General features: G+C 49.9%; 1 protein-coding gene across 1 annotated transcript in view; it reads left to right on the top strand.

Annotated features, from left to right (window-relative positions):
* Positions 1 to 27,096, top strand: part of NEXMIF (neurite extension and migration factor) — a 165,439-nt gene that overhangs the window by 100,565 nt on the left and 37,778 nt on the right. Inside the window, exon 2 of the mRNA XM_050974531.1 lies at positions 9,261 to 9,395. The gene's annotated coding sequence lies outside the window, so the exon portion shown is untranslated. The remainder of the gene's footprint in view (positions 1 to 9,260; positions 9,396 to 27,096) is intronic.

Raw genomic sequence — 27,096 nt, forward strand, 5'->3', positions numbered from 1 at the left:
CTCCGCGGGGAGCCGCTCCGAGGGCGGGCGAGCGCTGCCAGCGCTCCTCGCCCAGCCCGGCTCTGCAGCGCGGGAGGGGGCTGCTCCCTCCCCGGCTTCTCCGGGGCTTTGGGAGGGATGTGAGCTGGGATCGGGGCTTGTGGATGTGCCAGGACACTGCTCCGAAAGGGGGGTGTGGAGAGTGATGGCGTTGGGCTGGAGCATCTTTGGGGGTGGTGATGCTGCGGCACAGGAAGGGGGACAGCCGAGCTGAGCTGGTCAGAATGTGGAATTCCCACTGCTTTGGCTGTGTGAGCCACAGGCTGCACCACCAGCAAATAGCCTGGGAGGAAAATAAGGCCTTTTAAAGAGCGTTTGTATCCTCTGCTGGTTGGTAAGAATGGCCCAGGCAGAGGAGGGGCAGGGTGTGCAGATGCCACTGTCACCGCACTGCTCCCCCAGCCTGGTGCACCTCATTCCCACTTTGACAGATAGGATTTGCTTTGGAGAGGGAGAGCTTGAGATGTGTGTGAGGCCACATAATCACTTGGGTTTTATGTCAAAGGAAGGCACATGGAAATCACATCCCCCTCCAGCCCCACAGTGCCCCATGCCTGCCACCTGCAGAAGGATCTAGCCCAATAAATCCAGTTTTTGGTCTCCATTTAGGATAGGCCTTGACAGGGTCTCTTTCAAACAGCAAGGGGAATCCACTCTCACCATATTTCAGGGGCTGCAGTAGTGGATTCCGAGCAGTCCCTGCCCTCTCCCTGCTGTGCTGACTGCAAGGCGAGGGGAAGCCGGTCTCCAAAGTGCTGCGAGAGGAAACTCACTCTTGCCAAGCTGGGCCAAAAATGAAGGGTTTTTATAGCATACAAATGTTACCTACAGCTATTTATACACCCTCTTCAAAGGCTATTTATACCCTTCCCTGCTTTTGTGCTGCTGGCTGGAGAATATCCTTCCATTCGATGTTTTCGGCAGCGTGGGATGTTCTTCAGCCGTCACCCGACTGCAAGGACCGTCTGTTTCCAACATCATTCCTGGAAGAAGAGGGCAATTCATGGGCTGCAGGCCCTGCCACGGCTCTGAAAGCAGGGGTGGCATCCTGGGTGCCAGTCTGATGAAGGGGAGAAGGGGAGGAAATGATCATAACAGTGTTAATGAAAGCCATCGGTTCATTCAGAAGGGGGTGGCTCCTTGCCTCAAGGGTGAGGAGTAAGTTTCTCCCCCTTTCCCACATGGAGGGTGAGGAGTAGGTTTCCCCCCCTTTCCCACATGGAGGGTCAGGAGTAAGTTTCCCCCCCTTTCCCACACCATGCAGTCAATCAGGAGCAGTGTAAGGTTATTTTATTGTTTCCAGGAGCGCCGGACCCAGGCTCCCTGCGGGAGGTCGCATGCTTGGCTTGCTGCATCATTGATCCAGCCTGCCAGAGAAATTCTTTATTCCTCTTAAATGTGGACTTGCACTTAGAAAGCAAACAATCCTTTAACGTTTCTAAGGCTGAAAGCAGAAAAACGAGTGGCTTTTGTCATCAGGGATGCTGTCTTTTTTGATCGCTCTGGGAATCCAAGGGAATGTGCTACCCAACAAAGCAATTTTGTTTAAAAAAAAAGGGGAAAAGGAGAGGGATTGCAGCTTCCTGTGCTCTGGATAATTGGGGCTGTCTCCTCTGCATCTGCACGGCACTCTGGTGACTGGGTTTGGAAGCTGAATGGTTTTCAAGTTTCCCTGACTCACACCATGAAGTTTCCAGTTCAGTCAGTACCAGCCAGCACTGGTGTGCTGAGTTTGGCAGCCACCCCTTCTTTCAGTTGTGGATATTTGCTTATGACAGATAAACAAAAACATCTTCATTATCTTTGGAAAAATGCTGTGTCCTGGTGAAACATCATCGCCGTGTCCGAGATTGGTTTTGTTTTTAGAAATGCTGATGGAATGGCTTTTTGTGGGAGGCTTTTCCCAAGGAGTCCCCAGGAGCAGAACCTGCTTTGCCTTGGTCTGCTGCATTTGAATTTTGCCTTCCTGCAGCTGAGGTTGCCTCTGTCACTGCCACTTGCTGATGAGAAGTTCTGGTGATCCTGTGTGGATTAGCACTGTGCCACAGCCACAGGGCTGTGCTGCAGAGGCAGAGGTGCTCCTGAGCTTTTCCAGCACTGGTGGGGCCAGGACAGCAGTGATGCCACTTTTCAAACAGCAGGAAATTGGGCAGCAATGCTTCCTTTCAGTTGGTGCTTGGTTTTTCTTATCCCAAGCCAAACTTTTCCAAGGTTGCCTGCAAGTTCTCTGTGCCCCAGGCTCTGGCTCTGGGTGCTGCTGATGGGGAGATGCTTGTGCAGTGTTTGTAAATCCTCCTCCTCTCCGTTCCCCTCACTTCTCCTGTTGTCCCTTTCTCCACAACGATGACAATGAGGCGACTTCCTGTCATTATTTTGTGCAGACAGAACCTTCCAACTCCTCCTGAACCTGCGAATGGATTTCTCAACCTCCAGCTATCCGAGGTGTAAATGAGACGGGAGCGGGGGCTTTGCACAAATCCCACCTTCTCACCAGCAGCCTGCTCCCTGCCTGCTTCATTTGACATTTTCCTCCTCTAACAGGGATTGTTTTTTCCAGCAATCCCCCCCAAATTTGTTAATTGTCAGCACTGCCAGGCTGGTGCTGGGAGGTGCTGGCGCTGTGCAGCACCAGGGGCAGGGACCCCCAAATCCTGAACAATTGTGATGTACTGTGCAGCTTGGGCAAAGTGCATTTGTTGCCTTGGAAACAAATAGCAGCAGTGAACAACTCAATGAAATTTATGGAATCAACTTCAATAAATCTTGATGATAAACGTGCAAAAACATCCCCAGTTTGATGAAGACCTGCAGTATGCAGATGTGAAGGGTGGCAGTAAGTTACAGAAGTGCTTCGGCGCCGATTTTGGGCTGCCACGGTCGTGTTCCTATAATATGGGATTTTTTTTTTTGTTGTTTCTGAGGAAGCTGTCGGCTGCTTTTCATAGATATGGCATTTAATTTTAATTTCCAGGGTATCTTTTAGTTTAATTGGCATGCTGGATGATTACAGTGGGTTGTTTTGTCTTTTGCAAAGCCTGATTCATATCGAACTCGGGATAAAAATAAAATTGAGAGCGGTGGCAATCCAAGGGAGCACAGAGGGCCACGTCGCCCGCCTCCAAGAAGGGTGCAAAATTTCACAAATTAATTAAAGCAGTTATGTAGGACATCTCCCTAATTCCTTGTATCAGCCTGTGAGTGTTACAGATGGGGACAGGTCAGGGATTTTGCAGCCACAGCCAAGCTCTCTGGCAGGTTTCTCTCTCACGTGGAAAGGTCTCTTTGTTTACCTGTGCATAGGGACAGGGCAGGTTTATTGTATCTCAGCCAGTGATATTTTCTGAAATTGATATTTTTCATTCCTGCTTTGACCTGTGGATCGATGAGGGTTCAGGAATATCAGTGGACTTGTCTGGAGATGATGCTGTAAACCTTTACCACAGCCCTTAATGCAACAAGATGTTTTCCCATTAGTTCCCTCGCCTCTCCTCCTTACAGGCCCTTATTTTCACGATTTTCTGCCAGGTCAGGAAGCACTGGGAATATTTATTTCTTCCTTCTGTGGTGTGCTGGGCCCCACTGTTGCCCTTCAGCAGCTGAAGGGGCTGCATGGGGCCACAGGCTCCCTCTGTCCCCTCTGCTGCAGCCACCTCGTCCTGCTGGGCTGGCACCCAAACCCAAGCTGCCCCCAGGGACCGGGGTGTCAGAGGATGCCAGAATGGTTTGGGATGAAAGGGACCTTAAAGCCCACCCAGTGCCACCCCTGCCATGTCAAGGACACCTTCCACCATCCCAGGCTGCTCCCAGCCCTGTCCAGCCTGGCCTTGGGCACTGCCAGGGATCCAGGGGCAGCCCCAGCTGCTCTGGGCACCCTGTGCCAGGGCCTGCCCACCCTGCCAGGGAACAATTCCCAATTCCCAGTCTCCCATCCCTCCCTGCCCTCAGGCAGTGGGATCCATTCCCTGTGTCCTATCCCTCCATTCCCATGTCCCCAGTCTCTCTCCAGCTCTCCTGGAGCCCCTTCAGGCCCTGGAAGGTGTTACAGGGACATTTTCACCTTTGAGAAGTTGCCTCCCTGTGTCTTAAGCCAGTTTCTCTGCAGAAGCCTCTTTTTCCCACCCTGCCCAGTGGGTGCTTTGGTTTTGATGGATACTTGAGCTCTGTTGAGTAGACTGGTCATCTCTTAACCTCAGCCCTCCCTTTTTCTTCTCTTACACCAGCTTTCCTTACTCTTGGAGTGAGATTCTTCCAGAAAGGAAGGACTTCATATTAGTGCTGTCCTTGGACTGTCAGTGAGTGAAAAATAACCCAGCCAGGCTCCTGCTCCTGCCCTGGCACCCGGATTGCTGCTGTTTTTTCAGAGGCACCTCTTGAATTTGTTACTTGGATCTGCCCAGATTCCCAGCCAAGCCCTTGTGCTGCTCAGTATCTTCCAGCCCACAAAATCTGTGCTTCCCCATGTCAGCCTAATATGTTGGATGGATTAGGAAAATTCCTATGGATGTTGATGATCACCCCAGGTCTGGTACCAGAGCTTGGGGTGTGGCTCTGCAGAACCTGGGGCTGCCCAGAGCTCATAGCAGTGGATTTTAATTTATTTAATGCTGGCTGTATTCCTCACCTTGGCTGGGATCAAAATCTGAGTTTCCCTTAGATTTCCTCAGGTGTGGAGGGCTGGAAACCCAAAGGGCTTCTCCAGCAACCCTGGGCATGTGGGATGGTGGCTGAGCTCTGCTCTGATGTTTACAGACCACCAGAGCTCTTCCCATTAACATACAACTCTATAAGACAGCTTGAACTCCATTAGGAGCTAAATTTAGTGACTCACTAACTCTTTTTGATATGTTTTTATAATTTCATTGTATTATGACACTTGGTTTTAAATTTGCATGAGTAAATGAGCCTCTTACTAAGTCAGGTAAAAAGATTTTTCACTTATCTACCATGAAATAAGACATTAAAAAAATAGTGAGTGGAGAAAGCAACGTATCCTTGACATATTTAGTTTACATTTTTCCAACTGTGCTGACTGAACATTTCTAACCATTAATGATCCAATAAAGCTGTTTGTACCGCTTTAACAGGCTAAATAATTTCACATTAGGAATACATTTTGTAATTAATTTAGTATTTTGTGGGGGAACCCTATTTTTGGAAAATACAAATTTACATTTAATTGCACTCACAATCTGACTTGGAAGATGCAGCAAGTGAAAACTGGCCTTTTATGGTCCACCTCCAAACAGGAGAGTCCATGGAAGCAGTTAACAGCAGTGAACAACTTCAGTTGGGATTTCCATGACTTGTTCAATGAATTCCTGCAGGGTTCCTTAAAAATGCCCCCTGGGCAGGGAAGCTCCTGCAGCTGGTGAAAGATGAGACCACACACCTTCACCCCTGGGGTTCCACCAGCTTCTGATTCACCAGCATGGATTTGTGGGTTGGTTTTTTTCAAGTATTTCTGAACTTTCATTCAGGATAACCTTGGCAAGACCTGAACAACTTTGGGATTTGCACTTCAAAAGTATTTTCATCCTCATTTCCTGTCAGAGGAGAGACCACCCAAGGCCCTGCTGCCAGTGGGATCTAGGGGATGTGTGTGGGGAGCATCCCTTGGTTTTGTTCAGCAGCAAGGAGATGGCACTGGTGATCCTTTGCTCCTGACCTGGGCTCTGGTGATGATCTCACAGGGAGGTGAAAGTTCCTCTGTTAATTATCCAGCTTTTTGACTCTCTCTGGAGAGAGTCAAGAGTCCAGCTTTAATTTTTTTTGTGTTATGATATTTTTTCTTCTCTTTTCCCCCATTTCATTAACAGTGACAGATGCTTTTAATTAAAAAGAAATGACAAAACAAAATCCCGAGTAAAACAAAAAGAGAATATTCTAATTTGGCGTGACATTATGAGGCAGGATGGCTCCTGGCATCCAAGGTATGGAAAAGGTCATCTTCCACAGCTCCAGCCTTTTGCAACAGTGGAATTAAGTTCAAACTCAGGCTGGTTTTGAAGTCTTAAGTCTCTCCAGGGATTCCTTTCATAACATCTTCGAACTGGATAACACTACAGTAAATGAAATACACTGCACTGGATTAAAGGGTTATTTCCCCTGTGTATCGAGCTGACACAGAATCCCAACCCTCAGGTTGCCTCCAAGTTGTCTCTATCTGCTGATCCCCTCCCTGCTTTACATAACAGCTCGTGGAGTTTTTGCAGGGAAAGTTTTGCCATTATTTATTCGGCTTCGGTGCTGGCGGAACGATTTTATGCAGCCAGGAGCTGAAATAAAGCAACTGAATGGGAAGGCATTGAATGGGCATCAAAATGTGAGGGAAGCGATGCAGGGAAGAGCAGAGCTGCCTCTCCAGCTCGGTGGTGCTGCTCTGTAATTTGTACTGAAACACAAACTGTGGCTGTGGCTGTGCTGCTGCTGGCGCGTTCAGCGCGGCGCCCGCGGGAACCACGGGGCTGGGAGATGCTGCTGTGCCCTGAGCTGGCTGCTCCAGCAGCTGCAGTTGGTTATGGGTCGTTTGCACTCTGTTTTCTTGTAGAACAAATGTTCCTTTTGACTCTGAACTCGGTGCAGCTCATGCAGATTTTGTTGAGGGACGGGCACCCAAGCTGCTGCCATCTGCTGAGCTCCAGAGCATGGGGGAGAAGCAGCGCCTTGACATCTGGGAGCACTGGCTCCTCCAGCTCTCTTGTGCCATCCCATGGCCAGTGCCCTGTGCCAGGCTGGTCCCCTTGGTGCTGGGGAAGGTGGTGTCTCCAAGCTTGGCACAGCAAAGCACAGTGGACATCTATTGAAGCTGCTCTGGAACTGCACAAATGGTCATGGCCCTTTGTTTCCCCCAGCAGAACACCGATTAAAGACTGTCCAAATTAATGAAACATGGAATCTCCAACAACATTTTGACAAGGAAAAGGAAGAGAACTGTTTCTTCTCTATCCCTGGCTCCTCCCATTTTATTTTATCCAAAGCTGGCTGGGTCAGATGGACAGCAGGAGTTGTGTTATGGAGTGTTTATTTAAGATAAAATGGATTGTCCATATGCTTGATCCATTTGGGCGTGGCAGGAACAGGGCCCTGTGCTCTGTGTGTCCCCATGTACCTCTGGATCCTGTTCCCTGTTGAATCTCTGCTCCCACACCATGGTGTTCTCTGGATGTGCTTATGGGTACCTCTGGAATAAACACAGCTCCTCTCCACCAACCCCAAACCCCTCTTCTAAGAGCTGGAGGATCGATGGGGCTGCTGCCCTCCATGAGGATGGGGAGATTCTCCTGATGATTCTGACATGCTTTGTCTCCATGAACTTTTGGGATGAGGGACCTGGGGCCCTGTGGAAGGTGCTCAGCAGGATTTGTCCCTGCTGAAGGGTTTTTGCTGGCGAGGAGCATCAGGTTCCTCTGTTTCCTTCCAAGTGTTATTCCCATATAAACACCCAGATGCATTAAAAACCTGCGGGAAACGATGCTGTGGGGATTCTGCCGTCCACGAGTAATTAAAATCAATGACATTTTTAGACTTTTCTCTCCCTGAACAATCTGGGAGCAGAAGCAAGGGCAGGGAGTTGCATCTGCTGGGTGGCTGGAGGTACCCTCACGCTGCCACAGCCTCCGAGACGGTCGCTGTCTTTCCAGGAGGTCTCAAATCTCCCTGGAAAAGCTGGGACATATTGAAAATATGCTCCTAGCTTTTAGCACTTCCTCCAGATTATTTCTTCAAGTATTTAAAAATATATTTTATAGCACTAAAATAAATGTTAATGAGTCTGCATGGCTTGGGGCTAACAATAGTATTTCTATTTCCATCCAGCAGCCTTGCAGGGCATTTGGCTATGGAAGAGCTGGATGTGGAGACCTGGCTGTTTCTTTCTCACTCGGTCCTTGATGTCTTGAGCAGTTTTATTCTCTTGTGCTTTACTTTCCCTGTTTTGCTAAATAGCAATGAAAAAGCTTCCTTGCTTTGTTCAGGCACCTGGGATTTATCAAAGGCCTCTGGGCAAGTGTTAAATGCTGAGCTGGGTATAAAAAGCGTTATTTAGTGTTATGTTTATACCTCTTCAATGTTAGCATGTATTTTTATATACTCCTTGCGGTGACCTTTGTGTTTTTCCAACCAAGCAGACAATCTCCTTGACTCGGGGGGTTGGTTTTTTCCACTGCCTGCCGTGGCATCTTCCAAGGGATTTTGTAAATATGCTTTTTTCGGGCTGTTTTCAGTGTTTGGGCCGGGACCCGTGGTGCTGGAGGTGCCAGTTGCATGCAGAGGATGGGAGAGTTGCCACGAAGAAAATAACAGCATGGAAGTCCATTCCTCTCCTTCCCCACCTCCCTTGTTTCCCTCAGCTACAATCAAAGGCTATTTTAAGGATGCCAGGCTGCCATGTTTGATGGGCAGTGATTGGGGGGCACCCCAAGCCTTCAGGAGGCTGCAGAGGAGCAGGGTGTGGGGAGAGGTGCAGGAGTAGAGGGGATGGCAGGAATTCAACCCTGGCACGGTGTCAAAGGCAGCGAGCCCTGCTCGGAGCAGCTGTGTTCCCCGGGACTGCGGGGAGCCAAATGGTTTGTTTGTCTGTTTACACGGATATGTGGGGCTGTGTAGGGGAAAACCACTTAGCAGAAATTCTGCTATTAAAGCAGATGGTGGGAGATTAATCTGGTTTTTAGGGGGGTGCTTGCTGCTACGATGACCACGTTGTTAATTCCTTCCAGTGCTAGGAGTCCTTCCATCGTTGCAGGGAATGGGGGAATTGTGTTTCCTGGGGCTCTCTCTCTGCTCCTTCCTCCCTTCCTCCCCAGCTGATGTGGTATTTTGGGAAGCAGAGGAGCGTTTTGTCAGGGTTGTTGTTGCAGTTTCTCTCCCCGTGCTCCTTCCACACTGTCCTCTGCTCCAGCCCTTTCCCGTGGCAGGGCTCCTGTGGCAGTTCCAGCTGCCTCCTGGCCCTCCTGCAGACCAGCAGCAGCCCCTCTGCTGCTGCTCAAATGCTGGTTGTTAGCCTAGATTTCCTTTTTTCCCTTCCATTTTAGAAATTGCTCTTTTTTCCCCCCTGCCGTATCACTGACAGCCGCATTCTCCTTGACAGTTGTGATATTTGTATGTGTGCATAAAAACAGTAGGAAGCATTTATGTAGGTGTCACTAATTTAATTTAATATAATCTGATCTGTATGTATAGGGGAGGACTGCTCCGTGCTGAAAATGCTTCTCTTTATTTTACAGTCTCCATCGTCATCAAATACAACTCCTGTCATTCTCCTCTTCCATTCACCTACCCAAAGACCAAATCTGGAAATAGGAACCAAAAGAGAAGCCCACGTCACGCACAGAGCAGGGAAAGGTTGAAATAATTGAAGGGTAAGTGGTTTTTTTTTCACTCTTATTCTGTGTGTAAAGCTACAATAGGAAGTGCAAGACTGTGTAAAGAAGCTGTCAGGCACACACACAGCTGCTCTGTGTGCAAAGTGGAAAAAATGACTGAAATGCTGCTTTGCTGCTCAAAGCAGGGTGTGGAAGTGCCCGGGAGGGGCAGTTTGGAGTGCTGGTGCTGGTTCTGCTCGCCCTGGATCCATGTCTGCTCCTGCCTGGGGGGAGGCAGAGGCTCTGCACAGGTTGGCGTGGCTGTGGCTGGTCTGAAGGAGCTCCCCAGCTGGGAGGGAGCCGGGATATCGGAGTCTCCCGCTGCTGAAGAGCTCTTGTGTCATTTCCTTCTCTCTTCCCCACTTCAAACCCCTCTCAGCTGGGTTGGTGAGCTGTGTGCTCCTGTGGGGCAGGATGTTTTGCCTTGCTGTTGCTCTCTGCAGCCCCTCAGCTCTGGGAGCTTTTCCTGGAGAGCGAGCTGGCGGTGCCTGTGCCGGGATTTTCCGAAGGGAAGCGTCGATGGGGGCTGGAGGAGGCACAAACTGACTGGCAGAGCCAGGAGGCCTCTCCTGGAAATGTTTGCCTCCAGGCTTCCCTTTTGCTGCGAGGGTGGTAAGGATGAGATAGGAGGAGATAGAAAATCAGCTTTAGTGCAATCCAGAACCCTGGCTGAAGCATTAGTGGGCTCCAAATGGTGGGGAGCTCGTTTTCCCACCCCATTCCCAGCTCTGTGCTTGCATATATTGTATTTTATTTCCACATGTGTTCTAGTGTAGATGGACAGGACACGCCTTCGCTTGCATTTGAGAACATCTCTTTAAACATCTGGGTTTTCTGGTTTATTGCTGTTGTGGGTTTGTTGGTTTTGGTTTTTGGTTTTTTTTATTTTTTACCCCTGCAATGTTTGTTCATGCAAAATTCATATCTGGGAAGGGCATCTTAAATCCCTGCTTCTGAGTCAAAAAGGGAAAGTATGGAAGTGAAAAGAGAGATTGTATCGTTTAAGAAATATGATTCATGAATTAATCCTCGTCTGCTCCACCATCTGTGGCGTGTGTTTCAACACAGAAACCCTGGGCTGTATCTCTTTAAAAAGCTTTTTTCTTGCTGATTGCCTGAGTTTGCTGCAGCTCTAACGGGGAATTTGCTTCTTTTTGGGGAGAGAGTGGTGGGATTTATTCACAGCCTGGGTGGGTGCCCCCACCTGTGTCCAAGGTGTAGGTCAGCTGGACCGAGCAGCTGAGGAGGCTGCAGAGCTCTGTTTTGGGAGGTGCAGCTCTCTGTGGAATGCCATCAGCCTGGTGTGCAGGCAAAGCTCGTGCATGGCTGGTTTTGCTGTGGAATTGTGGCTGGATCTCTGGAGCAAGAGATGGGCAGCGATGGCAGGAGGTGCAGGAACTTGTCGAGATCCTTCTGAAAAAGAAGTGACTCTTTCTGGAGCTCCAGAAAATAAAGCACTGAGGTAGTTCCCATCCTCTGTTTCCTGGTGATGTTTTTGTGATTCCTTTGTAGACGAAGAGAGAGGGGTGGTTTCCCATCTTGGTTCCAAAAAGAAGCTGCCATGCTTTGTGCTTCCAGGAGAAATGGGGGATGAGGGACCCTGGGAGTTTTGGGGGTGACCTTTTTCTGATTTGTCTCTTTGAATTGTTTCCTATATTTTTTCAGGGAATAACTTTCCTTTTTAACCATATTCCTCAGGTTCCTCTTCCCGAAGCAGGTCAGACCCAGGATGGGTGAGCCCTTTTCATGAGTCCCTGAGCAGGACAGTTTCAATCCTGCATCCACCCTCAGGGCCTTTCCTGGATTGCTCCTTTTCCTGGGTATGGGATTTGCCCCATCCCTTTTCTCCCATGCCTCGTGTACAGATAAAAGCTGGAGTGTTTTCTCTGTTGTTCTGGAGGGGGATCTGAGCTGCTGGAGGGGGTGGATGTTGGGTGGCCTTGGCACAGCTCACGGTGGCCTCAGCCCGTGGCTTGGTGATGCTCCCACGTGGCCACAGCCCCTCCTGTGCCAGTGCCACTGGTGTGAGCACAGCCCTGGCTGGCCCTGCTGGTGCTGATGGATGGAGGTGATGCAGGAGCTGAGTCCCTCAGTGAAATACTGTGGGTTTATTGCCTTGCCATCCATCCTGTTTTCACGCCTCTCTGCCTCCCTGACTCACTGCCATCCAGCCCTGCAGTTCCTGTTTGCTCTGGGAACACCCACTGGACAAGGCTGGAGCAAAGCCCTGATGATTCCCATTGCCTTGGGAGCTTCTTTTCTAATTGAACATCTAAAGCCAGGATGGGAAAGGAAAATGCCTTTTTCAGGAGCAGCAATAAAGTGTTAAAAAGAAGGAGGATGTGGGGGATGCTCTGTCCACGTGCTGAGCCCATCAAGGCTCTTCCATGGTCCCTAAAAAGGGTTCTCCCATTCCCTCCATTGTCACCCATCCCTTCCTGCCCACTCTTCAGGGAACCCTTGGATGTGTAGGTGCTTTGTGACACAAAAAGTCAACTCCACGAGCACCCAGAATCCCAACACGACCATAAACAGCTGTGTCTGGAGGGAAAAGGGTGTCAGCAGTGCTCCAGCAAATGTTCACCCTAGACTGGAATTGGGCTGAAACACATCCCTGTCCCAGGGAAGGGCCCAGGGAAGGGCTGGAGCTGGGCCAGGGAGGGTTAGGTTGGATCTCCGGGAAAGGTTCTGCCCCCAGAGGGTGCTGGGCACTGCCCAGGCTCCCCAGGGAATGCTTCCAAAGCTGCCAGAGCTGCAGGAGGGTTGGGATACCACTCCAAGGGACAGGATGGGAATGTGTCCTGTGCAGGAGCTGGAGTCAATGATCTTGTTAGTCCCTTCCAGCCCAGGATCTTCCATGTTTCTGTGGCACACCCCTGCATGGAAAATGCTGCTGTGAATCCAGGCCAGATGTGCTCCTGGCCCTGCCCATCTCACCCACACAGACACAGCTGGGCATTCTCACATTTTGCCAATAACTTGCTCATTCCTTGTGTGCCTTTACAGTATTTCACCATTTTGTAAATTTCTTAACTGCCTCCATCATTTTTGTTTCTAAGCTCCTTTACCTGCCCCATGCTAGTCTGGGGAGCAGGGATGGTTTCCTCGGGGCTCTCCTGCAAACCTCCACCCCTGTCAGGTGTGTGCTGCTCCCTCCTGTGCCAGCTGATGCTGGTCATCACTTTTCCAGAGTCTCCATAAAATAAGGGTTGTGGGCTTTGTGCCTGGAGAATGTCCTGTGTTTACAAGTGTTGGCATTTTTGGAATACTTTGAGATCCCACAGAAGCTTTGCTGCTAAAAAAACCCCACCAAGCCAACAAGAGGTAAAACAAATTCTATCAGGAATGGGAAACAGAAGCAGTCCAGGCAGATTCCGTTAGCCATGGGTTTTACTTTTTGTTTTAAGCTTTTATTAAAATCAGCAGCTTTTATTTAAAGTAAAAAAAAAAAAAAAAAAAAGATATATTTATGCTCACCTTTATTTCCACCACAGAGTGGGGCTGTAAATGAGGGGTCTGGTGGATGCCTCCAGCTCCTCCTCCCTCTGATCACAAAGTGTCCCCTGGCAGGGTGACAGTGCTGGTGGCACAGGGGACATGACTTTCCTGCAAGGTTTCTTGTGGCCAAAGAAAGGAGAAGCTTTGATTGCCCATCAATTCTTTAGGACCCCAGTGAAACAGCTGCTTGTTTCTCCTAAACAATTCTGCCAAGACGGAAATTGGCTGCTGTCTGTATGGACTTTCTGGATGGGGAAAATTAAGCAGTAATAGCTGGAAAAATAATATGGGCTATGAGATAATGGATGCCTGAGGGATAAAATTAAGCAGTATTTTACAACGAAGGAAGAGGGTTTGGCAATAAATAGTTTGCCTTTGACTTCCTTTTGTTTGCCAGAGGACTGATGTTTGGAAGAGGTTGTCATGGGCTCTGTTTTCCAAGCAGATGTAGGAAAATAGTGAAGGTGTGGAGGATTTTCAGTCCCTCCCAGGAGGCTGGTGCCAGGCTGGGGTGCAGCTCACCCCGCCAGCACTGTCTCTGTGTTGGATGTGACAGGGGTGTGACACTGGAGCTGCTGTGGGAAATGCCAACCTTGCAAGGTTTACCAAACAAAATGGGAACAGGATTGGGTTTAAATGCCATGGGGAGCCCAGAAAGCCCAGGGAGGGGCGGTGGCATGTTCAGCACCCCAGCAGGATGCCAGTGGAGGTGATTCCCACTCTCCCTGGGTGCTGTGCTGTGCAGAAGCCCCTCCCCAGTAATGCCCTGGCAGTGGGGTTTGGTTTTATTCTGCCATCTCTCCACGATGTGCTTTTCTGTAACAGCTCCGTCAGCTCCTGGCTGAGGAGGTCATTTGGAAATGCTCTTTGCTCCATTTCAGGGGCCTCTTGTGCCAAGGTGGGCTGGGAAAACACTGTGGTTGTCTGGTGCCAGTGGGAGCATCCTGGGGAGTGCAGGACTCTCTCTGCTCCAGGGGCACCATCGTGGGCAGGGCTTGTTCCTCCTCCCTTTGCATGAAATGGAAGCTCAGCTCAAACAGAGCTGCAGCCTCTAATCCCACCTGCCCAGGGATGGATTCGGGTGCAGCAGGCTGGGATAGGAGGTCTTCAGCCCAGGCCAGCTGCTGAGAGCTTCTAATTTCACAGATCTCAGGGAAAGCCTCCGTGCCAGTGGGGGGATTTCCTCAGAGTGGATGGGTCTCAGGAGAGCTCAGAGTCCTGGCTGTCCCCAGGAGCTGAGGGGGACTTGGGAATGCTCAGCACCTCTGCAAACGAGGCCAGGCTCTCTCGTGCATCCAGAGTGGAATCATTAAGTCTGTGTGCATTGAGGCTCTGGTTTTATTCATGGAGTGTAATGTGATTCATTTGCCCTTTTGCTCTTGTGTTGAGAGGCCATCATCTCGTATGCATCGCTGGCTGCAGGCACAGCTCTGCTTAGTTATTATTTTTAGGGATTTTGGCTGGGAGGGAACAGATCTTTTCATCATGTGCAGAGTGGCTGCAGAGCTGAGTGGCCACAAATCTGGTGCTCTCCCAGTCCTGGTGGGGAGCATTTAGCTGAGCTCAGCTCTGCTCCTCCAAACCTCCTGGTGAGGATCCTTTCTCCTCCTCCAGCTCCTCGTGCCAGGGCAGTGCTGGGGGAGCAGCATCCTTGGGTGTCCTGGTCACACCCCGTGCCCACCAGCTTCTTGCACAGGGGGTTCAGCTCTTTACTGGGTTCAGCTGGTTCCTGGGGAACCCAAACCCCAGGCTTATGGATGTGGCACAGGATCCTGTGGTAGATGTAGGATGGGACCTTGCTATGCCTGATGAGCTGGTTAGAAATGGGTGAAGGACACTGTGGGTGCTCACTGCTGCAGGTGTCTTAGTGAAGCCAAGGTGGGAAATTATTCCTCCTTGGGGTTAAAATAAGAAAGACACCAAGCAGGGCTAGAGCAAAGGATACAAAAGGACGGACAAAATGCAGTTTTTTAAAATGTTAGCATGGGAAGCATCAATTAAGCTGCTAATTCCTAAGGAATATTAATGAGTAAATCAGCTGGAGTCGCTGGCTCTCATAGTGGGACAGGCCCAGAGCATTTCAGCTCTGCATGCTGGATCTGCACCTGCAAAACAAGCCAGAAATCCCCTCCCAGCTTTCCCTGACTGTGGTGGCCAGTCCTTTTTAATCACAAAGCCCCTACCTCTGTCCTGCTGGCACATTCCAGGTGGTCACCCTGCCTGGCCCAGTGACCATCTCCAAGTCCTCAGGTGACCCTGGCTTTCTGATGCTGCAGGGTCACAGTACGTGTGACAATCAGTGAGATTTCAGAAGCAAAGGGCAGGAGGAGGAGAGTTAACTCCATGTGTTTCTTTTCTTTTTTACCTTGTCCTCTTCCTCTTTGTTTTTTTATCTCCCCCTGTACACTCCAGAGCCCAAATCCATGCTGGGAAGGACCCACACAAAGCAACATCTGAGGCACAGGCGAGGGGCAGGGCGTGAGCGTCGTGCTTAAATTGATGATTTTCTTACACTTTGTCGATGGGGAGCCATAAAAGAGGGTCAGGTGTGGATAAAGATAAGGGGATGGTGTTTCCAGAAGAGCTTTGGAGCCAGGAGCAGTTTGGGAAGGGGAGGTTTTTAGCCTCCAACGATTTGGGAAGACAAAAGAGGTGGAAGCAGGGAGGTAACAACGCCGACCTTCTCCGCTCTTTGTTTGCAAGAAATGCACAAATTGCTGCTGATATTGCTGAGTGCTTTCCTGCTGCTTTGTGGCTTAATTTGGAGCTGCAGCCCTTCCAAGCCTGGTTCCTGACTTGCAAAAAAAAAAAAAAAAAAAGCCCAAAAAACTAGAACCCAAACAAAACAAGCAAACGGAATTGTAATCGTTCCCTCTGTGGTGCCCGCTGGGAGGACCAGGACACCAACACCTTCACCTTGCACCAAGCTTAGATCCTGGCTGGATTTGGTACAGATGAATGCATTTTAGAGAGTTCTAGAAAGGTCAGAAACAGAGAAGAAGCTCTAATAGCAGTGCAGCAACCAGCTGGCTGCGTTGGGTTTCATTTCAGTGCCATAGTAACACCAGGAGCCCTGGTGCCAGTACCGTGCCCACTGCATGCCAGGGCCCCCCTCTTTCTGTCAGGAGACAAGCCCATAAGAAGATATTTTCTTCCTGAAGAATTTCTCTGAGGCAGTAATGGGCTTTTTGGAGGGTTTGGTGCTCGTACCCAGAGATGTAAGGTGGGTGATTTACAAGGCACTGTGCAAATGCCAAATTGTTAGGCAGAACTGCTGCTGATTTAGAAGGCAGTTAAAGCTCTGAATGTGCCAAGTGCCAGTAGAGTGTTTCTACAGATGGAATAACTGGAAATATTGGAGAGATTCCAAAGGTTTAATCAAATTCAACCAGGTTTTTTTCCCCTTTTTCTTTTTTTTTTTTCTTTTTTTTTTTTTTTAACTGCAGAATTCTCTGAGGAATGCGGGTTGAAGTAGTAGATTATTCCACTGCCTTCAGTACCGTGGGGGAGATTTTCACAGATGAATATAAAGCAAACACACAAGACTTTGAAGCAAACACATCAGTGGCTCTATAAAGGAGGGCTGGAGCAGCAATGCCCTGAAATGCTGGACCAGAGTAGGGAACATCTCAGACTTCCTGGCAGGAGGCTCCTTGGAAGCAGAATGATGGGTTTGCAGTCCCTCAGCACAAAGGGAGGTGGCAGCCACAGTGTCCCTGGTCCAGTTCTGCTGGACCCAGGCAGGTTTTGGTGGCATTCTGGGCATCCTCTTCGTGCTCACAGTGCAGTGCTGGGACATGCATATGTTTCTGCACAGATGCCCACCTTCCTCTAGTCTTGTTGACAGCCTTTCCAAGGCTTCTTATTTAGCCAGACCATATGTGCTTGGGCATGGAGATAGTGGGATGTGGAAAGAGCAGCACATTATCCTTGGGCTGCAAACACCATCAGGAGCAGTTCCCAGCAAACTCTGCTGGTGCAGAGATCCAGAGCTGCTGATCCTGCATGGCAGGGCACAAGCAGCCATCTGGGGCAATTCCTCCCCTCATTTGTCACAACCAGGGTGCAGAAAGCCATTTCCCTTTGTTCTAGCCCCAAACCAGCTCTCACTGTCCACTCCTTGAACATTCATCCACAGCATGGATGGAGCCCACGGGGGGCAGGGGAAATGGTGTCTCCAGGTGAAGCTTGGCTGCTGAGAACCAAGCTGGGAAGGGTTTGGAGATTTTTCCATGGGTTTTCCCTTGCTGGTGCAGGAAATGAAGAGTCCATGCCCATTTCTGGCAGCAGGGTTTTGTTTGGGGTGAGGTGGCAGGGCCAGGGCGTGGCTGTGAGCAGTGGCTGTCCCTGGAGCACTGCTGGCACAGCGCTGGAGCTTTTGCTGGGTTGGGGCCTTTTTTCAGCTGAATTTTTGGGTTTTGCAGGCAGCCTGATTGGATCCATTAATTGTCATTTATTTATTCTTGTAAGAGGAGAAGTTCCCTGCTTTTCCTGGAGTGTTTGGTATTGATCCTCCCTGGAGTTGGGGACTGTCCCTCGGAGGTACTGCCATACTCCCAGCACAGACCCCGTGTGGCTCTGAGCTGTGTTTCTCATGGAATAAATGGCTCCAAAGCCATTAGCCTCAATGCCACAGTCTGCTGCTCCTGCTTTCCTGCCCCCACCTCCACCCTGCCATTGATCCAGCCTGCTCCCTCTTGGCTGCAGCCAGGGCTGCCTCTGCTGCTGCGCACAAATTGCCTTAAAATTGAATTGGTTAAAACCATTTCACAAACATTCCCTCCCCTTCCTGATCCTGGCCAGAGCTGTGCCAGCCAGAGCTGGAGCTTTCATGTGGTTTTACCTGGCCAAAGGGTGGGGCAAGATTCCTGATTTTAGGGGTGTGTTTGTGTGGGTTTTTTTTTAAAGTCAGTGTAAAATTAAAGCTGATGTGGTTACTGGAATCAGGTCCCTGAGGAAGCTGTTTATGGATCTGTGTCCTTGGTGGTGTGTCCTGCCCAAAGGATGTCCTGGTGTGCCTCAGCTCCTCTTGGCTTTGCAGGGATTGGGATTCTCCCTGTGCCATGTGCCACCAGCCCCTCTGAGATGAGAGCTCTGTGCTTGTGCTGGGCAGTGCTGTGGCAGCCTCGAGGCACCAGGATCATTGTTTTCCTGCTGATGTGGCTGTGATCTGGCCAGAGGCAGTTGGGAGATGGGAGTTGTGATATTTTGGAGGTGTTTAACTGCAATAACACCCCAGGGTACAGCAGGTCCACAGCAGGGTGGTGATGATGCCTGGGATTTTGGAGCACATCCCTCCAAAGCACCTGGGGGCTGCAGGGAGGAGGTGAGCCCCTCTAACCTCCCTGGAGCTGAGATCTGCTCACCTACAGAGGTGCAGATGCCTCTGCCTGGGGCTGCAGGAGCACTCTGAGCCAGTGACACAGGAACTCTGTGTCAGACACATCCAAGCACAGCTGTGCTGATGCCAAAAAGCTTTTGTGAGGACTGTGGAAAGAAGGCTTGGGAATAAGAAATGGCTTTGCAGGTAATTTTAAGTATCACCCCAAAAGGGTGTGTTTGTACAAAAGGTGGCAGAGTGCTCCCAGCAGCTGGAGGTGTCCCATTGTCCGTCGTTCACCACCCATCCCTCCAAACTCCTCCTCACACCAGGCACTCTCACAAGAGCCCTTCTGCAGCAGTGTTTATCTCAAGTGCTGCTAAATCAGGATCCATCGATCTTGTCACAAGATCATCTGCACCCAGTGGAAGCTCTGAGGGTGGAAAGTGACACGAGCTCCTCTAGGCTTGCTCCTGTTGCTGCTGGGAGGCTGGGTCAGGGTGGGACTGCTTGGATCTTCCTTGTGGGCTGTGACCCATCCCAGAGATCCCCAGCATGGAGGGCCCAGCCCAGGGTGATCCTCTGATACAGGGGTCTCCTCCAGGCAGGTCTCATAAGCTCTTGGAAATCTCTATCACACCTGAGATAGCTCAGCCACCTCAGATGCCATAAAATCAGCAGGATGGCTTCTGTGGTACTGTTGGAAACAGAAAAATTTTGATAAAAGGCAAAATAACAAAGCTCTTTACAGAGAAAACCCAAGCCAGGCATAAGAGGTTCTTGCTCCTGGTAAAACACCTCACAACAGCCATTGGTTCCTTTGTTCTCTTCTTTTTCTGGTGAATTGCTCAGGTGGGGCTCTTTGGCTCCTGTCCAGTTGCCCATCCTTAAGTTTGAGGTGAAGTCCCCCAGGTCCTATGAGGTGTCTTTTTACCCAGTTGAGGAGAGAAACTTCTGGGCTTCTTTCCTTTTCAAAGAGACAAAGGAGAGTTCTGTCACTCTGTTGACAAGGGGCACATCCCTACAATCAGCTGTCTCCAGGAGGTGGCAGGACCCAGCTGTGTCTCAGTCCTCTGGCACCCTCCTAGCCAGTTTGCAGATCCTTGTGGGAACCTGCCTGAATTCAGCCTTCTCCTGGGGTTCCTCCTGGCTGCCCTTGCCCAGGGCTCTTGGTCCTGCAGTCTCTGGATCACCCCTTGCACATCCTGCAGAACGTCCTGGCTGGGCCTTCCCAACACTTGAGAGTTTCCTTTTGAGTTACACTGAAAGCTGTTTGGGCAAGCTCCTGCAGGAATGTTCCCCATGCTAGGGGTCTCCCTGAACTCTCTGGCACTGTCTGCAGGAGGTGGTGGTGTGGAAGGGCAGCACGCACGTCTGGCACTGTGAGCCCTCCCTGTGCCCTCGCCCTGGGACTCCTCCAGCCTGGTCTCTCCATGGCAGACATGCTGCTGCTGCTCCCAGTCTGTTTTCCTGTCTCATGGCATCTGCACAGGCTTCTTCTCTGGCTATATCACATGTAATAATGATTGTAAGAAATCAGTGTGGGTATTGTGGTAAGGCCCTGGCCCAGAGCAGCTGTGGCTGCCCCTGGATCCCTGGCAGTGTCCCAGGCCAGGCTGGACAGGGCTTGGAGCAGCCTGGGACAGTGAAAGGTGTCCCTGTCCACAGCAGGGAGATGGAATGAGATATTCTCTAAGGTTCCTGCCAACCCAAGCAACTCTGTAAGTCTTATTGACAGCCCTGAAGAACCCAAAATCGGTGGTACAAATTTATTTGCACATTTTAGTTGAGACAGGGCCACCTTCAAGTGCAGACAGCAATTTCAGTTTCTGTGCTGCTGTCATTCCTGTTGTCCTGTCAGGGAGGAGGGGGCTGTGCTGTCAGGCTCAAAGCAGGCTCAGCAATGAACCCTGTCAGGAAATCCTTGGTTTACTCCTGCTCTGGGGCCAGACTGGAGCTGGAGGTGAGGTGCTGCTGCCAACATGTTGTAGTCCCAGACCCTTTTCTCATACTCAGACTCCTCCTTTACATCTGTTTTGAAATGTTATTACCCCTGGAGCCTGATTCCCTCTCTTCTCCCAAGGAAAAGGAAAGGAAATTTGCCTGGACAATGTTCTGTGTCCGTTTTACAGCACTGACCTCGTGTGCCACAGCCAGGTGCCACCCCAGATCTGCTGAGGTTGGATTGGCTGTGTCATCCTGCCCTTGCTGGAGAGGACAGGACAGGACAGGACTGGGGGTGACACGAGGTACAGCCTGAAGCCCCTCCTCACCTGAGGGGCCTCTGAACTCGGGCAAACTGAGTGAGGTTTTCAAAGGAGAGAGGTGGAATCCCACCCCAAAATGAGATTATAAACCAGGATCTCCTCCTCTGGGACAAGTGCTCCAAAGAACAATGTTTTGAGGCTCTCTCTCGGGTTTTCCTCTTGTTTTCAGATGGAACAGAACATTTTTTCCAAAAAGATAGAGAGAGCATGAACTGTCTCTTCCACTCAGCAGGGATTTTTTTTTGTCAGCTCCTGGTGGTTGTTCCCCTGCCTTGGAGCTGACAGGGAGGCACTGGGATGTCCCTGGAGCCATCACTCACCTGGGAGCTGCTTCTGCTCTTCCCTCCTTCCCTTCCCAGGGCTCATCCTGTGGCTCTTGGCCAGACATGGCATTTAGTATTCAGGAAGTTGGGAAGTTTGACTGTCCTTGCTCTAATTAGTTCCTTGAGCACAGGGGAGCTCAGATCACAGTTCAAATGGCTGTAATTTGAGTGAGCTTGAGACAATAGGAGAGGATTAAGTAGCAAAATTGTGTCTCTTACTTTGGCCAAAAAAAAAAGGAAAAACTATTCAATTTGAGTAGAATATGTAATTTTCTGAGCATGAGGGTTAGGTATTAATGTGGGCTTGGCAGAGTTCATCATTTGTGAGACTGCACTGAGAGTTCTTCACGTGCTGAGATCTGAGATCAAGGCTGGAAGTCAAGCACAACTTCCTGCAAATTCTCCTCTGAACAAATAATTGGCCTCAACAAAGAGGTGACTGGGGAAGATTTAATTGCTTATTTTTGTAGGAGGTCCTCCTAAATGGTCTTCTGGTCCTAAACCCTGTGGATATCTATACAATTTTGGAGGTGGCTTTTCTCAGAGGGGCCCTGCAAGTGTCAGCCTCCCTTTTCCAGGCTGAGAGCTGCCCTGAAGGGGATCCATCTCCAGGGCTCTCCCCTCAAAAGGGCGTGGTAGAAACACAAAAGCCCAAACACCCTGGGGACTCAAAATAATGCAAGCTGGAGTGGAAGCCTGGCTTTTCCCTGTCTCTGTTGGCAGCAGGTGTTGGAATCCAGGTGTTCTGGGAGTCCCGAGTGGTGTTTTCATGCATTGTGCAAGGCATGGCTGAGGGACAGAATCATCCTTTGTCCATCTAGAATGGGTAAATGGTGTATTTTATTTTAATTTTTATTTCTTTTTTAATACTGTGTGCCTGCATCTGTTCCGATAGGGGAAAAACACAATGCTAATTCGAACATTGGAAGGGGTTTGGAATGAGTGAGAACAAACATTACCAGGCTGAGAAATTTAGAGGGAATTTAGTCCAAATATCTGAGTTTAAGGACTTCCAGGAGTGGTTTTGGTTGGCTTAAACTTGAGCATGATGAGAAGAAAAGGCCTTTGGTGGCTGATTTCTGCATTAGCTGAACTTGCAGGGCAGTGTGGGAGCATGGGCTGGGTCATGGAATTATTTTGGTTGGAAAAGTTCTTTAAGATCTTTGAGTCCAGCCTGCCAAGGCCACCTCTGACCCCTGTCCCCAGGTGCCACATCCACACGGCTCTAAATCCCTCCAGGGATGGGCACTCCACCACTGCCCTGGGCAGCTGTGCCAGGGCTGGGCAGCCCTTTGGGGGAAGAAATTTCCCCTGTTATCCAACCTAAATCTCCCCTGGCACACCTTGAGGGCAGGGATGTCCTGCTACTGCTCTTATTTTCCTGTAAAAAATCAGGTTTAGCACTGCACAGATACTGCAGGAAAACCACCCGGTTTTGTCCTTTCTTGGTGTCCCACTGGTGTCTGTGACCTGTGAGGGCTCAGAAGGTGTTGGATCAGCAGATCCCTGCTGGAACCAGGTCCTTCCCAAGCCAGCCAGGATTCCAGGGAGCATTAAACAGGGCTCTTTATGCTGCAGGTATTCATGCTGCACTAGAGGTTGTGCTGAGGTGCCAGGCAGCTGTGGCTGCACTTTCTGCATGGATAAAGAGGTTCCTGCACAGGCATACTTAGGATTTATAAAGCTTTTGGCTGAGAATTTGCTGTGCAGGGCAGAGGGACACAGAGACACCCTAATGCTGCCTCCAGTCTCCTTTGAAGCCTGGGCAGAGGTCATGTTTACTGGTGTTTTTTGAATTTTGGCTTATTTCTTCAGGTCTGCCCCTTTTTTTTTCTCCTTTAACCTGAAGGCTTGTCCTTGCTTGGTTCTCCTGCTGGCCACCTTTAAATCAACCAGGGAACAATGCTTGGGCTTCACCAGCATTTCATTTATTCCTCCTGCGGTGGCTTCTTTGCTTGAAGCCTCTCAGTAGGCAAGGGGTTAAACAGCATCCTTGTGGTTCTTCCAGTTACCCCATCAGGACTGTTTAAAAATTAGCTTCTCCCCACTTACTGCACTATAATTAGGATCCAGGAGTTGTGGGGAATGATTTCACAAAGTGACTTGGTGTACTCGCCCGTGCACCCCAGGGAGCCAGGCAATTATGCATACATAATTCCACTCTTTGAATATTTTCTCTTTCTCTGCATAATTTCTCTCTATTCATCTTTCCAGTGTCCTTCTGAGATAAACTTAGAAGTCTCAGCTTTCAGAATTTAAAAAAAGCTCCTGTGCCTGCATGTGCACTATTTGCATTTGAGCCAGCAGCTCTTCTGGGGGCTGTGGCAGAGGGGGGAGGAGGGCAAGGACCTGGGCAGGGAGGCAGGAGAATCCCTCCAGTGCTTCTGGACAAGGGTCAGACACAGGCTGGCAGTCACAGAATGGAATCACAGAATTGTTCAGGGTGGAAAAGCCCTCTCAGACCCAGTCCAGCCACTCCCCCAGCACTGCCAAGGCCACCACTGACCCCAGGCGTCCCCAGGAAATCCACATGAAATCCCTCCAGAGATGGGGACTCCTCCACTGCCCTGGGCAGCTGTGCCAGGGCTGGACAAACCTTTGGGCAAAGAAATCTCTCCTAAAATCCAGTCCAAACCTCAACAAAAGATGATGGCTTTGAGGAACATGATCTAGTGAAAGATGCCCCTGTTCACAGCGGGGCCTTTGGGGGGGATGATTTCTGGGAGGTTCCCTCCAGGGCTATTTTGGAGCTGCCCCTTTCAGGGGTGTGTTTTGGTCTCATGCCCTGTGTGTGCTGCTCCAGGGAATTAATTGCAGCCTGGCAGGGAAGCACAAGTGACTGCAGCATCTTTCCCCTGCTCCAGTCAGTTTATCTCTATAAACTTGCTGCTGACATGATGCAATTTCTCCTGGTTGCACTGTAGCTGTAGAGCAGCAAAGTTGTGATGAAAGACAACTTGTTGAAGGGATTCTTTGTCACACTCACCATTCATCTACAATTCCTTTTTTTCCCTGGCCAGGAGTGTGGTGGTGCTTTGCAATTATCCCTGCATTTGATGCCTGTTCCTTCTTCCCCCCCCACCTCTCTTTCTTCCTGATTCAAGTTCCCAATTCATTCTTTCTTCTTTTTAGCTTCTTCTCCCTTTTTTTCTGTTTTATCCACCACCTTCTTAAGGCACTGGAGCTGTAAGTGCTTCACTGTGGTCTGAGGAAAAGCTGCTGTTCTACTTCCCAAAGAAAGCTCATTGTGTAGTGCCCTGAAAAATGGTTTAAACAACACAAGGGAATAAAGGCATCACATTGCTCTGGAAGTTTTTCTTTTCTTTTCCTTTTTTATTTTTTAAGGAATAATACATAAGCTGCTAGGAGAGGGCAGAAATGTCTCCTGCTTCTCTCTGGTCGTGCCTGTCAGGGTGTGAAATTCCAAGGGCACCTGTGTTTGGACATGGGAGCTTGAAAGCTGGACACCCCACCTCCAAACCTTTGCTGCTCTCGGCATTATCCTCATAAGCCAAAACCAAAGAAATCCTCAGATTGTTCCCAAACAGCACAGAATCAAAGCTTACAAGGCAGTGGTGTAATTACTTGCTTTCTCTTTTGGTGCCAGTTTATTGCCATCTTATGTAAGACACTCCAGCACGTTCAAAGGGGCTTTTCAGCAGTGAGAGCTCAGTGATTCCACTCTCAGCAGAGTTACTGGGGGCTGGCAGCTGGACAGGGATGGGTTTGGATCCTGGCTCCAGTGCTGCAAGTGGGCAGAGGCCCTGGATGTGCCAGAGCCAGCCCTGCTGGACCCAGCCCTGCTGGATCCCTCTCAGCCCCCCAGCCCTGGGAGCTGCTGGGCCCACCTGCAGCACCTCACCCCTGGTACATCCATCCCTTCCTGGCCAAAAAGGCTTTCAGGCACCATTTCAGATTTATTTAGACAGTTAGTCAAGTATGTGTGGGGGGCTTTTAAAATTAAAATTATTTAGAATGGGTTATTATACATATATTTATATTTTAAATATTTTATATATATATGTATTTTATATACACTGTATATATCTATTGCATATTTATTTATATTATGTATTTAGAAGTTGCATAAAGTTAATGACACCTTTAATGGGGTAATTATTATCATGACTGATAGTACTGCCATTATCATCATCATCATCATCCCTATTCTCTTCCCTCCTCAGCATTGCCATGATCACCACCATTCCTGGCGCTTCCCTGCTGGCAGAACCTCCCCCAGATGTGCTGCTGGGCCCTGGGGTGGTGAGGAGTGTTCCCTGGCTGTCCCAGGGTCAGGAGTGCAGGGCAGTGCTGCCTCCTGGTTTAACATCAGGATCTTCATCCACAGGGATTGCCCTGTGAGCCTTGTCCTTTGCCCAGCCCCTGGTGGAAAGAGGGAATTTGGGGGTGGGATTTTGTCAGCTCTTCCCATCTCTGCTCAGCGTGGCCACTGTGGCACCACACTGTTTAAATAAAAGGAATTTTAAATGCAGTTCTCTTTTCACCACTGATGGATGTGGACAGTGAGCATCCACTGCTCCCACTTCCACATTTGGTTACTTTTCCAGGGATTTCTTTCCCATTTATACAGCTGGGGGATCTGGAAAGGGGCTCAGCCTGGAGAAAACTGGGATCAGGAAGGACCTTGTGGCTCTGCACAGCTCCTGACAGGAGGGGACAGATGGGGGGGGTTTGGGATCTTATCCCAGGAACAGGGACAGGAGGAGAGGGAACGGCCCCAGGCTGGGCCAGGGGAGGTTTAGACTGGATATTGAGGAAAATTTCTCCCTGGAAAAGGCTGTCCAGCCCTGTCAGGAGCTGTCCAGGGCAGGGTGGAATCATTGTCCCTGAGGGGATTTAAAAGCTGTGTAGATGTGGCACTTGGGGACACGGGGTGATGGTGGCCTTGGCAGTGCTGTGGCAATGGTTGGACTCAAAGATCTTGGAGGGTTTTTCCTTCCTAAGCAATTCCATGATTCTCTGGTTTTATGGCTTCAAACAATGATGCAAATTTGGTGCAGCTTAAACACAGAAGAGAGAAGTTCAAACAAAATAGCTCTTTAATTGAAGCTAATAAAGAGGAAATGTTTATTTTGCTCATATCTGTGTTGTGCTGTTCTTAAGCCTTAAGCTGCACCTAAATCTACTTGTGTTTCCATGTGAACATTTATTCCTATTTTTGTTTGTGCTCTGCTTCCCCAGAACACAGGCAGGATGCAAGGGTAGGAATGTTCCTGCCTAGCAAAGCCACCTTTGAGGAGTTAAATGCAAATGTTGTTTTGTTTCCAGTAGGCCTGCAGCCAGTGGTGATTATTTTAGAGTAACACCAGAATGGAAGGTCACCCTTGGTCCATGCAGTGTGTGAGTGTTGGCTTTAAAGAGAGCAGCAGAAAACTGGGAAGTGATGGAGAGTTTGTGGCTTGGTAGGGGGGAAATCCAAGGTGGATTTACTGCAGTCTCAGCCAGCTCTGTCACCAGCCCATGGAAGCAGGTGACAGACACTGCCCAGGAGCCACAGAGTTGTTGTTATCATCCAAACTGCACAGAGATACCATGAGCTGAATTTCTGGGATTCAGTTCCTGTAATTTCTCCTGCTTCTCACCACGGATTCTCCAGCAGGACTCTGGGAATGCTCAGCTTTGTGGAGTTGAGACAGGCTGAAAAATCATTTTAGAAAAACAGGCCCAAGCAGATGAAGTTGTGATTCCAGCCACAGCATCCATGGACTCCTCACCTGAGGGGTTTGGAGACCCCAGGGGAAGCTCCACCTTTGGCAGAGGAGGTGCTTGGGTCACGGGGACCAGGCTGGTGACACACGTGTGGCTCACGTGCCCGAGCTGCTCTGGCCAGGCTTGCCCAGAGTTGCCAATCTGGAGTCCACAGAGTTCTCTGGAAGCTGCATCTTGGCAAGCAGGGGCTGGTGACAGATGCTCACTCTTTGTTTTTCCCGGGATAAACACGGCCAGGCTTTTGGAGGTTGTTATTATTAGTGCTGGTGTTCCAGGCTTTTCAGGACACTGTGCCTCTGCCACGCCTCCTCCCCTGGGACAAGGAGGGCATGGAGGGGCTGCAGAGGAGGGAACTGAACTGGGAAGGGGCTCAGCCTGGAGCAAAGGAGGCTCGGGGAGCCCTTCTGGCTCTGCACAGCTCCTGACAGGCAGGGACAGCCAGGGGGGTTTGGGATCTTATCCCAGGGAACAGGGACAGGAGGAGAGGGAACGGCCCCAGGCTGGGCCAGGGCAGGCTCAGGGTGGATATTGAGAAAAAATTCTTCACTGGGTGAGTGGTT

The sequence above is a fragment of the Serinus canaria genome, chromosome 4A (genome assembly GCF_022539315.1).
Source record: "Serinus canaria isolate serCan28SL12 chromosome 4A, serCan2020, whole genome shotgun sequence".
NCBI classification, from domain to species: domain Eukaryota; kingdom Metazoa; phylum Chordata; class Aves; order Passeriformes; family Fringillidae; genus Serinus; species Serinus canaria.